Source organism: Silurus aristotelis (assembly GCF_946808225.1).
Source record: "Silurus aristotelis genome assembly, chromosome: 11".
In the NCBI taxonomy this organism is placed as follows: Eukaryota; Metazoa; Chordata; class Actinopteri; order Siluriformes; family Siluridae; genus Silurus; species Silurus aristotelis.
This window is the reverse complement of record NC_139584.1, coordinates 10745440-10758456: the sequence shown is the minus strand read 5'-3', so window position 1 is coordinate 10758456 and position 13017 is coordinate 10745440.

Here is a 13017-nt window from a genome sequence, read left to right as displayed (position 1 = left end):
TGAGGAAATACCCATCATCTCCTACTTCTTTATCTTCTGTCAGAGTCCAAATGATAAAAAAAGACCCAGGCAGGTAATACTCCAATAAGTATATGCAGATAGGATTACATGGAAAAATATTTATGCACATATCATTACCACAGCAACCGGCATCATCTTCTTGAGAGGAACATATACAAGTGATTGCTATTTGATTTAAAGATCATATCATCCAGACTTTTAGTGATAAACTGATGATTTGCAATTCAAAGGAATTGAGAGGGAAAGAAATCTATGGTTTTAAGTGATGGTTCTATCTTAGGTGTGTACCTCTTAATGGGACCATGACTCATCTTTTAAGCAGCAGATTCAAGCAGTGGATGAGAGACGGCAGCACCTGAGCTTGGTGGGGTGCTAACGAGATTTAATCATCCAGCTATCACACTTTAATTAATCCTCTCCATCACACCGATTAAATGCATAACTCTGATCACCCTGAGTCAATTAGAGGTCTACAATCCAAGCTACTTGTTTGACACCTCTCCATTGACTTTAAATGGAAATTAAGGGTGTACTTAAAAAAAAAGTTTTTTTTTTAAAAGAAATTTGTACATGATTCTTGGCTGACTGCACACAATCCTCTAGAAGAGTCATAATCAGAAAGTTATATCACAATGTGTTTGATGGCACAATAACAATGATACTAACATACTATTATATACCTTAAGGCAGAGAGACGGCTGCATTTTGTGTGTGTGTTTTTTTTAACTAATGCTTATTAATACTAAATATGGTAAAAGAAAAAATCAGTAATTTTCTGCAAAAAAATTAACACAGTTTTATACTATGGCCTTCCATTTAAACTGAATTTGCTTAAAATTCAATGTTTGCTTCTAGTCTTATTTCCAAAGGCATTTTGGGAAACAATGAATGATAGTTTGAAGTACAAAATATAGCCATGACTGTATTTCAGGTGCACCTTCTCAATTACTGCTAAAGGTTACAAGTGTATCAGGCTTATCAAGAAGTTTCTCTATGTGGTATTTTTGTATATAAAAAAAGGTCCCTGCTTGGCCATTTGTAACATTAATTCCTGGTTATATCAATGACCCAATTTTTACCAACCTAAATCATCAAGAGAGCCATTTAATTAGCCTATTCATCTAATGTTTTGATAAATAATATGCTATCTAGCATTTATAGAAATCAGTCCACTTAGGTCAGCTTGAGAGAGTGCACAGGGACACTAACTGCATATCAGCAACAATGTACAGCTGCTAACCTTAAATTTGATTTCCTGATAAGGTCTTTTAAATTCTACAATTCTTAACAATTTCTGCTTGTAACAATATCATGGCAAACTTGCAGTGCATTTTGGAAATATATACAATCAATTAGCCACCCAAACTGTTAACTATAAATTCCTGAAAGTAATAACTTTAAATTTTTTTTTCACACACACACACACACACACACACACACACACACACACACACACACACACACACACACACACACACACACACAAGCAAACATACACACACACACACACACACACACACACACACACACACACACACACACACACACACACACACACACACACACGATCTGCAAATTTGTCTCTTTTTTTTGTCAAATTATGTAAAAATTAGATCAGAATGTGACATCTGCTGGGGGTGTAACCAAAAAAATGAAGTGATTTTGCACATTATTATTATTTTTTTTATTTACTTTTTTTTTTTTAAGTCATACAATACATTCACTTTTTATTCAGTTTGCTACAATTTCATGTTCATTTCATTCATTGCTTTTAAATGGTGCATCAATTCAAATAATCTGAATGTTATACCCCTAACACCTGTCCTGACTTTAGTACTTCTTAACAAACGACTACAGAAAACATTGTGAAATTAAAGAGCTTTGGCTAAGAGCTTCAGCTGCCACTCCAATTTCATACATTTTTTATGTAAAAAAGTTTTATTTATGAAGGCTTGTACCTTTCAATTATTTCCAGATCATCGTTCCACAGCAAGACAAAGCATGACGGTTCAAAAGAAGGTCATGTGCGAGAGCAAGCAAAGTGGCAGTGCACCAGCATAACATGAAAGATTAGATTGAAATATCCTAGTTTGAAACACAAATACAAATATTAAAAGAGAATTAAAATGCTTTAAATCTAGACTGAGAATATTATTGGCAACCTGAAAGCTGTCAGGGTACATGTTGACAGTATGTCAGGTTAAATGTTGACAGTCCTGTATCTACAATAGATATAAAGAGCATCAAGATGATCTGAAGAAAATCGTACAGAACCAGCTGGATATTTTTTTTCCCCTTTTGAATATTGAATATAAATGATTGAATATGATCGGTACATTCTGAGCATAGCTACATATGCAAATATAAAACGTTTGCAACCAGGTTACTGTAGCTATTTATTTTTTATTTTTTTTGTGCTTGTTTTACTTTTTTGCCCTTAAAACTGTTTTCTCATTCTGACATGATTGTTCTTGGTTTAACATGTATGTTCGCATGTATGTATTTATGTATGTATGTATGTATGTATGTATGTATGTATGTATGTATTTATTTATTTATTTATTTATTTATTTATTTATTTATTTATTTATTATTTACATTACAAACACCAGCCTTTTTAACACGGATGTGTAGACTGTTGAATTTGAACCCTCCTCCACCCTTTTAGGGTGATATGCTAACTAATTTTTGATTCTTATATTAGAATCTTAGATTGTGGGTTCAGTTTTCTATTATAGCATTATCATAATATAATATGACTTGTTATCTTCAAGTCATAGTAAAGTTAAAAGCATGTAGGATAAAATGTTTAGCTATAGTGCTATCTTTATATATATATTTTTTTTTAAAGCAAAAGTTAAAAATTTATATAGACTTTAACTCTACATACCTTCCTGATTTTCAAAACAAACGGCGTTGCAGTAGGAACACGGACCAGCCCCAAACTGTAGTGTTCATGTTGCCATCATAACATAAATAAGATTATTAAATAAATATATTTTCCTGCTTGCTTGTGGTAAATAGTTGCTAGTTAAAATCACATAGAGCACCATATCCTGATTAACTTTTTCCTTTAGCTTTAGCTTAAATTTAATAAAGTGAAAATGAATTGTACTTTTACATGTACACACACACACACACACACACACACACACACACACACACACACACACACACACACACACACACACACACACACACACACACACACACACACACACACAATGAAACTCTCCTGTTCTGGAACAGGCACATCACTTAGTGCCTTTCAGACAGAACATTTATCCTCATTAGAACCTGTGTTTGGATGTAATTATGCTCATCGGTATGTTCAAGTGTTTTCTCAGTTCATCCATGGTGGATAGAGTGAAAAGTTAGACACTCATTTATCAAACGCCTCCCTCCACATCAACATGTCACTTAGCTTATTCACACAGAATGCTTCAGATGACACACACACACACACACACACACACACACACACACACACACACACACACACACACACACACACACACACACACACACACACACACACTCTACTGGTACATATCTCTTCAGTCTAAGGCAGGATGCCACAGAACTCATGAAGGATTTTCCACACTGTTACTCCACATTAGTCTGAGGGCTTCAGTCATAATTTTAAAGCAATGACAGTTTCTTGTTTTGTACTTTTAACCAACAGGACTTAGTAGAGAGCCTTTATCTTTCAACATAATAATCAGCTGAGTATATTATTTTACAATAAACAGGATAAAACAAAAAAACTTTGAAACTGTGGATGTAAGTGAGCAGATAATTAATGTGTATGACTGGGAGTTGGAGTCCAGGGCGTGATAAGATTTGAAGTTAGAGTTTAGCAGTGACCTGACAGTAGTGAAATGTAGGTAAGAACCCTAGTTCCCAGAGGGAACGAGATGCACGAGAGTGTGGCCTGGAGATGCAGTGTCTCTTTCCCTCAGGGAAATAGGGTTGCATACATAACCTAGAGATGTTGAGGAACTCGAGCTGCATCGAGTTCCTCAACTCCTTGGAACAAGTGTACAATCACGCCACACTGACCAGTCCCTGCCTAGTGTGTAAGAACACAGCCAGAGTGCAGGACAGAAGAGCTGGCTCTAGGGTCATGCTTATAGAACCTGACAAAGCTTAGTGGGGTGGACTCCGAGTGGAGTTTTTCAATATAAACAGACGGATATAATGTGACATCCTTTTTAAAGAATCAAAATCAAGAATAGATGGAAAATGCTACTGTACCAGTCCTCAATTTTATTAATAAATGATATATAAACAATTAAGTATGTTTATAATTTAATAGGTATGAATAAATAGAAATAAATTCTATTAACTTGACAGTCACTTGAAACCTGACATCTAACTTGTAGTAGCATGACCTCGTATACACAGGTAAACCCATTTGAAAGCAGCCAAATTGTTGCTGTGATATATTGTTTAAAATGAAAGCAACATTTATAGGAATGTAAACACTCACATTTCTTTAGTAAAATATGCTTTCTGTATGTGATAAAAATGTTCTAAATTAATTCTTACAACAGTATTACTATTTTTTCTCCCGAAACACTCAGCTTTATGCCCATTTAAAACAGTTTGTTTTGTTTATTGAATAAAACTACGGTTTGTTGTTTCCTTAATGGTGTTTATCATTGCTTAACAAATTTGTGCATTTAGAGATGTGTCCAAACTTTAAAGTGCCCTGCCTTTATAAAATTTCCGCTTTAAACAACGACAAAAAAGCCCTCTGATCTGCTTGATCTGTATTGATCTCCCAGGCAGTGAGTGGGAAATGGGGGGAAGAGAAAAATAATTTGTCATAGTTTCTAGGAAAAACTGTAATTTCTGTAAAGTGGATCAAAGAAAGGTAAGGACATGTCAAAGCCAGAGTGTTTTCTGGGAATAATAGCTATGGAGGTCTTGTTCTGATCAATAAAGCATAGGACACAGGAACACACACAAAGAGCAGAAAAGATACTGGCTTCACTTGACTTGACTTGAGATATAATATAATATAATATAATATTTTCATTTTTCATTTCATTTTCTCCCGCTTATCCGTAATTCGGGTCGCGGGGGCAGCAGTCTAAGCAGGCCCCCGCCTTCGACTGCTGCCCAATCCCCACAGCACCGTCCCTTACGGTCCCTCCTGCAGGTGGTGAGCCCACGGGAAGGCGGCCCCACGTCACTCCGATGTCACGGACCTCGTAAGGGACCCCCGGAGCATAGAGGGTTAAGGGCCTTGCTCAAGGGCCCAAGAGTGGCAGCTTGGCGATACCGCAATATATATATATATATATATATATATATATATATATATATATATATATATATATATATATATATATATATATATATATATATATATATATACAGTGAGGAAAATAAGTATTTGAACACCCTGCTATTTTGCAAGTTCTCCTACTTAGAAATCATGGAGGGGTCTGAAATTGTCATCGTAGGTACATGTCCACAGTGAGAGACATAAACTACAAAAAAAAATCCAGAAATCACAATATATGATTTTTAAACTATTTATTTGTATGATACAGCTGCAAATATATATATATATATATATATATATATATATATATATATATATATATATATATATATATATATATATATATATATATATATTTATTTCAATAATGTAATAATGTAATAACTTTCTGGTTTACACTGGCTGTAATACTATTAACTTAATTTTTATGTTGATTGATCATGAATCATTAGCGATTCAGGAATCGCTAATGCTTAAACTTCTCAAAACAAAAATATATTATTTTTTACCTTAATTTACTAAGTTACTCTCAGCGGAATCTCAATTTTGGTAACAAATTTTAACTGTATTCTCTCAGAGTGTTTATCAACAGTTTTTCATCAAATATTTAAGGAGGAATGCAGCTTCCTCCAAATGTTCTACTGCACAACCCTGTAAGATTTTACACAGAACACAGTAACAAAACAAAAAAACACTTTTTTAACGCACAGTACTAGATATGCTTCTAGTTTCACCATACAATCAGTGCATGACTCAGAGTGAAGACTCTGAGACAAAAACTCCTTTGATGGGTTTAATAAAATGAGAAATATTTAATAATCTTTATTACAGTGAGTATATTCTAAATGAGTGCACTGTACTGTAGGGAGGAAGCTCAGATAGATAAATGTGTTTGGCTCTACTCATAAAAGCATGCTGTCTTCCAGTGCAAGATCCCCATCTGTCTCCTTGCCCTTTAAAAGCAGGCAGACGGGCATCGCTCACTGCAAATAACAGGTACCCCCGCCCTGGGCTCCCGGAACTTCAGAGTTCTGTCTCAGGTCAATCTTCTAAACCTGATTAGAGCACACACTAAGGGAGTCTGCCCACGCCTCTGCCTCTTACACAACTACCCATTGCACATAAAACCACTCTCACATTCTCAGCATCCTAGTGTTTCCTTTTCTCACCCCCCCCCCCCCTCTCTCTCTCTCACCCATTATTTGCTTTTTTCTCTCTTGGATACTCTCTCTGGAGAGTCAGTCTGATCTCAACTAGTGGAGCTATTATATGCATCAAATGAATCTTATCAGTAAACAGGTTTAAAGCTTAACATTATTATGCCACTAGATTTGTTGTCAAATTAATGCTGGGTTTGCACTGTATATTTATGGCTCAATTTAGCTTTTTTTGTTTGGGATCAGAGAACAGCAATAATGTGACATGATCCTTCAATTGTCAACTAAAAAAGTACAAATGATTGATTAAAAAAATTATGATAAAAGGGCACATTTGTTTCATCAGGACTCTTTATTTGTTTGTGTAATCTGACATGGAAAACACAAGCTGTGATACAGTCTGTTAGAGATCTTGGACAATATTGTAGAAGGATCACAGTTTTAATGAGCATTTAGAAGCCGCTATATATAATTGTTAAACACATACATAAATAAAATTAAAAGTACATACATTTTCGGTGCTGTAACATTACTAATAACCAAAACCGTTGCAATTGTACAGTGTACATTCTTTTCTTATTTCTGATGCTGATCCTGTTTTCTATAGTTAATATTAAATAACTAACAGTGAAAAGGGAGATGCAAACCTTTCAAGTGGATTATTTCTTCCTACATTAATAATTCAAACATACCCTAGGTGAGCATTTTTGTTGCTTGTAGTACTTGTAATAATGAAGCAGTATTTGTCATGCTGTACATGAAATTGCTTTCTCTTCTTCCTTTCTCTTTGTCCTGTGGATATGCAAACTAGTGCAATTACTGTATGTGATAGGGGTGGCACAGAGGCACAGGGGTAGCTCTAGGGTTGTGGGTTTGATCATAAGCTTGAGTTACTGTTTGTGTGGGGTTTCATATGTTTTTCCTGTTCTTATGTAGATGTTATTTGCTACAGAGGCATGTATAGGACTTTTGTTTCTCTTTTGCTTTCCCGTCTGTCTTCTTATTACAGGGGTTGTTTCTATTCATTGGCCGGGTCATAGCAAATTGTTGCACCAATCAGTGATGCTGATCTCTCCATAAAGGCGGGGTTTCTAGTAGTAAAGCGCTGTTTAGTGATAGAAAGATTGGATTATTTTAGTGACCTGGTTCTTTGAATCTCATTCATGAAAATAAACTAATCTTTTTTGGGTGATTTAGTTCATTTCAATCATTTGTTTAGAAATAAATGACATAAATGTTACATTTTAAATAAAATCATCATTTATTTTCCCCCACATCTACATACAAAATCTTTTACTATAGTTCAAATAATTTATATATGTATATATAACTGCATCGCGTCTATGGGAGTCACGTGATAAAAGAACGAATGACTCGGACTAGAAGAGTAGAGAGGTGAACTATTCAATTCTGTTTCCTGTCCATAACCAATCGTTCATCCATCACCAGCGATGTTGCAGAAGTGAAAGAGAGAGCGTTGAGAATGTTGTTTGGGCATGCCTCTATATTTCTTCTTGTAGTGTGTTCTCTGTACAGACACACTACCCTAGGTTAGAGGCAAGTTCCATCTGCTATATTTTTTGCATAGGCTAGCTTATCTATAGGCAGAGAAGTCATTTTGTTCTTTTCTTTGGTTTGGCATACGTCACATCCATCTTCACTGTTCATCTCTGTACCGCTTTTGTTTTATTTATCCAAATGACAGATTTTTGTTTTTCTTTCTTTCTTATTTTAAATAGTATTTTTTCATAATTCTTGTTAGTTGTATAATACCTGTATAAAAATAAACAGAAACAAAATGTATTACTGGGTCTCATTTCTGTGATTTCTTTCCATCACAAATGTATTGCATGTTAATCTTCTTTAACTTAGACTTGGGTAAAGTCTACTCTAAGACTTACTATATTTACGATAGACTCTTTACATTAGGGGACGTTACAGTGTTTTTTCTCTGGGTTCTACAGTTTCCTTCCACAGCCAGGAGGTAGACTGGTCATGCTGAAACGCCACACGGAGTGCGTGAGTACTGTTATTGTTTGCCAAACTTTGTCACTGACTTTACATATTTTAATTCACAAGTCAGTTCTAGTGATTAGATCTTTTTCACTTCCTGTTTTGGTCTTTACCCAATTTCATTAGTAGTCACATGGATTTTTGTCTACTGTGTATATATAGTGTATAACTCTTCTCTGCCTTGGCCTTCGCTGTGTTATTGCTTGTAAGTTGCTGGATGTTGGATTGATGTCTTTCTGCTTGTTGGCTTTTTTTTTCAATTTTATTTTATTTTTTTATCAGTTATTTGAATGTTTCTTGTTTAGTTTAACGTTTAATTATAGTTTTACATGTGTATAATGGATTATCTGGGTCAGTAAAATAAAACTTACTCCTACACCTCATATCTTCAGTATTTTTATCTCTCAGACATATGTAAGAAGTAAATGTGAGCAAGCATATGTATGTGTGCACGTTGCCTTGTGATGGACTGGCAGCCAGCCAGCGGTTTATTCCTGTCTCATCACAAAGTGTTCCCGGGATCCAACCAGTGCTCTGGATCCAACACTTCTACTACTTTCTACGGCACTTCTGGATCCAACACTTCTATGTTTTGCATTTGTGCTTCTTCTAAACGGGTAATTTTGTAAACCTGTCTTATACTTGACACACATTGAACACTTTATTTAGTGCTATATACAGATTCCCAATAATGTTTTGAACTTTGCATTATGGTTCTGGAGGCAGATTGTCTCCTCCCATTTTGGATATGTACATAAATATTCAAAGTCAACATGGCATGAACTGACTTTCTTCCTGGTTAGTGTTTTGACCTAAAACAAGCCAAGTCAAACTGAAACACTGAATAAAAGTTGGCCAGTGGCCAGAGCTATAGATCAGATGCCACTTTTAGATGTTAGTGCACAGTGCATAGGGTAAAGCATTGCAGCTACTCCTCCTGCCTCAGTTGGTTTTAGCACTGTTTCTTAAAGAAAACAGGACCAAAACTAAAGTGGGCTGACAGCGGGGAAATAGCTCAGGTCTACGGCCGTGCTGAGATAAGGGGCGAAACAAAAGAACAAGATATTAGATGGATAGGAGGACGTAGGGAGCCAATTTCCAGCCCAGTGAGAAAAGCCTCTATTTCACACTGCAGAAGTCTATGAGTGGTGTATAACAGTCCATTTGCTGTGCCTCAACCTGCACACACTTGCTGCACTCAGGTCAGGTCAACACCAGTGAAGAGAGGATGAGAATGACACTGAGTGATCGTGGATCAGCTCTAACACAGGATCCAGTGCCGATGATAGTGGACGCAGCAGGAAATAACTGGAACAGATGAGAGGAGATTGCATCCAATGTTGCGCTTAGCAAGACAAAAAAAAATACCACCTTTGATAAAACTGTGTGTTGAGAGTATTCAAGTGAGTATATAGGAGCTGAGCAAGTATATAGGCTAAAAAACAAATCATATCCGTATAGTACTCTGAGCCTTTTTTCTGAAATAAAGCCAAACCTTCCCATGAAGAGAAAAATCATTCCTGTTCTTAAAATTAGCATATTCTGAATAAGTGCCTCTCTTCTGTTCTCAATACATACTCCTCTAAAGATAGTGTCCCACTGTTGCTATGACAGCATCATGCTTTACCAGCAATGTGCTCAGTCACTCCCTGAACAAAACGATGCCTAAACTGTATTTTTAGGAGACAAAAGCAGAGAATGAGCTCATATCACACCATCGATCACCGGAGGAGCAGATAATGTAGTCTAGGCTTAGTGTTATTATTATTTTTTTCCTGTATAAAAAAAGCCATATGAGTTTACAGTCGTATGCAGCATGGTTGTGATTTATTTGTGACACTAAATTGAAAGTGCAGCCACATAAGTAAATATCAATTATGCGAAATGTGACATGCTCTAAACACCAGAGATGTGCCTATCATTAAGCCTCATCATGCTCATTCTTAGCCATTTAAATGCAAATACACTCAACATGAACACTGACTCGGGTTCTAGTTGGAAAAGGGTGTAATTTACTTCCTTATATTACTAGTGACCACTTAGAGAAAATGAAGTCAAAGCATATTATTAGCTTTTAAAACCATTTATATACAGCATGCATCTTCTTGGACACTTTTACAATGCAGGACTGGACAAATAGCAAGTGTACAATATACTCACTCCAGAGCATGCACACAATGCTGGATAATGCATGTAGTATTTATTGCATGCACTGAGATATGTGTGGTTCTATGGTGTATTGTACAGACCTGCAGACAAGAACCAGGGACACCTTTCTAACAACATCCTGTTTTGTATTTTTTTACATTTAGAGTTTTAAACATTATACACACCATCTTTCAGAGAACCCCCCATCTCCTATTCTCTTGCCTTCTGCATTCTGCATTCTGTCTTCTGCTTCTGCTTTCTCTCTCTCTCTCTCTCTCTCTCTCTCTCTCTCTCTCTCTCTCTCTCTCTCTCTCTCTCTCTCTCTCTCTCTCTCTCTCTCTCTCTTTCTTTTTCTTTGACTTTGGCTGTAATCTTCAAAGTGCCCATCTTCAGAAAGCTGCTCCTGCATTAAAGATTTTGACCTTGGAGACATGCTGAATGATGGCAGGAGAAGGTCCTAGCACTGTGATCGTGTATGATACCGTATACTGTTTAAAATATTTTATAATAAGTGTCACTTAACCGCACAAAAGCAACAAATAGTGAGGGGAAAAAACTATAGCACTATCGCCAAAGAATGTATCTCAGTTTCAATTGCAATTGTGGCTATTTAAACAAGACAATTCAAACTCATGCTTCTTCTGCTTGATCAGATATGTACTGTAACAGAACCTTGTTTTGATTTGTTATGTTTTGAGGAGATTTTTCTGCCTACAACAGTTGTTAAGAGTGGTTACTGAAGTTACCAGTGCTTTTCTGTCAGCTCAAAACAAGCAAGCCATTCTCCTCTCATCTCTTTCATCAACAAGGCATCTTGGTCCACAGAACTGCAGCTCACGGGATGTATTTTTTTTGTACTTTTCAATTTAAACTGTGTTGTGTGTGAAAACCCCAGCAGATTTGGAAATACACAAACCAGCCCATTAGGTACCAACAATCATACCATCGGAAGTCTCTAAGGTTACATCTTCCCCATTCAGATGTTTGATGTGACCATTAACTGAAGCATTTGACTTGTATTTGCATGATTTTATGCACTGTTCTGCTTCCGCATGATTGGCTGACCTGATAACAAACAGGGCTGGCATTGGTTATTGGTTTCTCTAGAGGTTTTGGGTTAAATTAGCAGCGGAAAGCCACATATTATTTTCTCTGACATGGATATGAGTACTGAAAGAGAACACAAAATCACTGTAATTGTAATAAAAATAAGAAAGTGTTATCAAACTTACAGCATTTCTTTTTTTTTTATCCCCTTCAGATTCCTCTCCTTGTGATGCAATACACTTGCCCTATTTTGTGTGTTCCTTAAAAAATTTTCTGTAGTCATCTTTTTTCATCATGTCTAGAGTTTTTTTGGATTTCTTTAACAATGATGCATCTCTTCCACCTCAGTCACAGTCTCCACTTCAGTCTTCAGTTTTAGAAATCACAGGGAGCAATATCTGGCAAATACAGTGTATATAAATTGAAAAACCACATTGCTTCAGGTTAAAAACTGACTTGCTTAACAACGGTCTTTGCAGGTGTATTTTCATGGTGCTAGATCCAGTTCTCACCACCTCTCTGGATGTTTTTCCTAATGTTTTTCCGTAGATGTTTAAACACTTTAGGCTGCGCAACTCTTTATCCGTGGGACAAATTGTCTACATACATGTTAGTTAATGTAAAAACACACAATCATCCTCACATTCACATTTTTGGGTCGTCCCCCCCCCAAATGCACACAGTAGCATTTATGTCTGAAATAAAGACTACTACACAACAAATTTTGTATTTCTTTATTAATAATACTTAATTTATTTACAATACTTAATTCTTAGATAAAAAGAATAAGGAATAGAATAGAATGATAAGCAGACATTTATTTTCATATATTTGACATATATTTGTCAAGATTGAATTATTTACAGCAAAATTCACATCCTCTGTCATGCAAAGACTTGTAGAAAATATTAGTTGAAAAAGTGCTTGCAGATCCACACTATCTAAAATAGCAAACCATCCAGGTACATCCGAGATACGTATTTTGACGTGGTACGATTGAGACTAATTTAAGACAGATAGTCAGTGAATTGGGACACAGTAATGGTCTTATAGCATCATTGTAAATCCTTAGTGTTCTTTGATTAGTCTTTGTTTTTGATTGTTGCTTTGATCATTTTTTTTTCGGCTCTGCCTTTTGACCATGCTAGGTTCTGATTCTGAATGGAATCGGTCTGCTTTCAAGGTGATTTGGGTAATGACCTGTTCTATTCCTTGTAAATAAACATCATGCTTATGGATTTGTATTCAGCCTTTGTGAGTCCCATATTACAGAAGCCCTGTGTTCAAGTAGTTCCAACAAAGACAGCTGCTATACAAATAACACAGAAAGATGTT